The sequence below is a fragment of the Palaemon carinicauda genome, chromosome 36, assembly GCF_036898095.1.
Source record: "Palaemon carinicauda isolate YSFRI2023 chromosome 36, ASM3689809v2, whole genome shotgun sequence".
Classification (NCBI taxonomy): domain Eukaryota; kingdom Metazoa; phylum Arthropoda; class Malacostraca; order Decapoda; family Palaemonidae; genus Palaemon; species Palaemon carinicauda.
In genome coordinates, this window is record NC_090760.1 from 67445292 (window position 1) to 67447791 (window position 2500).

Sequence of the window (2500 nt, forward strand, 5' to 3'; positions counted from 1 at the left end):
TCCACAACTTGGTAACAGCTGGAATAAAACTTCTAGAGTACTGCGTAGTATTGAGCCTCATGATGGAGAAGGCCAGGCTATTAGAATTAACTGCCTGCCTCGTATTACGAACAGGATAGAATTGTCCAGGAAGATCTGAATGTAAAGGATTGTCAGAGTTATGAAAAATCTTATGCAACATGCATAATGAACTAATTGAACGACGGTGCCAGAGATTAATATCTAGATCAGGAATAAGAAATTTAATAGACCGTAAGTTTCTGTCCAACAAATCAAGATGAGAATCAGCAACTGAAGCAGTAGCAGTAATGAAAAAGTAGCAGTAGCAATTTTGAAATGACAGATTTGTGACGTTTTCGTCAATGTCCGTCAAGGTTAAATTAAAGGTCAAAGATCAAATATACATGTTTGCCATAACATAGAACTTAAATGTCCCCATATATTTTTGATTCATCATATGATTTTTGTCACCCACCCACCATAAAAATTTCCTATTGTTGATCCAAAAAAGGTTCATTAGTGTAGAATCCCATAACAATTCACCCGAGTCTAATCTGTGCTACGAACATGAAATCAGAGCTAATTCAGAAGGTTCTAGTCTGTTATAAATATGAAATTCGAGCTAATTTTCGACTGACTCTAATTTATACTGAGAGATATCAGAGCTAATTCTCAACTTTTTCAATCAGTACTATACGGTATCACCGGAGCTAATTCTCAATTAACTCTAATCAGTTTAATGAAGACGAAATCAGAATTGAGATGTGGTGGCCTGTTGGAAACGTCCTTGCCTGCTGATCACCTGACTGAGGTTCGAGTCTCACTCAAACTCGTTAGATTCTCTAGTCGCTGCAACCTCACCATACTTGTGAGCTAAGGATGAGGATTTGGGGAGCCTATAGATCTATCTGCTGAGTCATCAGCAGCCATTGCCTGGCCCTCCATTGTCCTAGCTTGGAGGGAGAGGGGACTTAAGAGCTGATCATATAATATATGGTCAATCTCTAGGGCATTGCCCTGCCTGATAGGGCAATGTCACTGTCCCTTGCATCTGTATAGTCACTATTTTTTCTTAAATGTTGGAATCCTTCTGAGACTGAGTTTGAAATATGATGATGCCCTTGTGTCCCCAGGTTGTGCCATCAAGTGGGTACGGTTCGGGGTGCCCTCCTACGCCTCGCGGGGCGACGACGTGGTCCTGACCTGCGAATTCGACCTGGAGGGGGAGAAGCTGTACTCGGTCAAGTGGTACAAGGCGGGCAAGGAGTTCTACCGCTACGTCCCGGGGGACTGGCCGCCCCAGCAATCCTTCGATAGCCTGGGGATTTCTGTCGACGTGAGTACAGGGATTTATATTAATTGGGGGTTTTAGGGATTTATATTTTAAGGATATTTTTTCAAATTATTATTGATTTCAGGTGATGAAAGGTTTCTATTAAAGAATATTTCGTGTGAAATCCTGTTGACAATAATGCTGTCGTATATAAGGATTATAATATATATATATATATATATATATATATATATATATATATATACATACATATATATAGACATATGTACACGTATATATAGACATATATATACATATATATATATATATATATATATATATATATATATATATATATATATACACATATATATCGACATATACACATGTATATATAGACATATATATACACACACACACATATATATATATATATATATATATATATATATATATATACATATATACATATATAGACATATATATAGACATATATACTATATATATATATATATATATATATATGTATATACCAACATATTTATACACATATATATACATATTTCAAATTAATATATAAGAAACTTAGTATTATTTTGAGAATTATTAAACATTATCTTATTATATAAAATCAAAATATCGATTTACTTATACATTCCCTTATTAGATTAGAAGCCAACACAAGGAAACAAACACACCAGTATTTGTAATTTAATACAGACGAAATTAACAGATACAAAGAAAAGCGAGTAATCTTGCAAACGCAATTCTAAATTCCCGTCAAATTGAGATATAAACGTGGAGGGCACAAATACACACGTACACCAGGAACAAAAACGAGCAAATTTAAACAAAATATATTTTTTCTCGCCAAAAATACACCAGATCAAATACATATACGTGCATTGAAAAAAATAAAAAAAGCACTTATATATTCTAATAATTTAACACCACAATATAATAATGATAATGATAATAACAATTAATAATAATAATAATAAATTATAAATAATAATAATAATAATAATAATAATTATAATAATAAATGAATAATAATAATAATAATAATAATAATAATAATAATAATAATAATAATAATAATAATCATCATTATTGTTATCATTATTATTACTATTTATTATTATTATTAATTATTATTATTATTATTATTATTATTATTATTATTATTATTACTTTCTAAGCTACAACACTAGTTGAAAAAGCAAG

At 31.3% G+C, this 2500-nt stretch overlaps 1 protein-coding gene across 1 annotated transcript in view; it reads left to right on the top strand.

Annotated features, from left to right (window-relative positions):
• The window catches only part of LOC137628868 (uncharacterized), a 354967-nt gene that overhangs the window by 167420 nt on the left and 185047 nt on the right, over positions 1-2500 (top strand). Inside the window, exon 2 of the mRNA XM_068360119.1 lies at positions 1134-1336. The gene's annotated coding sequence lies outside the window, so the exon portion shown is untranslated. The remainder of the gene's footprint in view (positions 1-1133; positions 1337-2500) is intronic.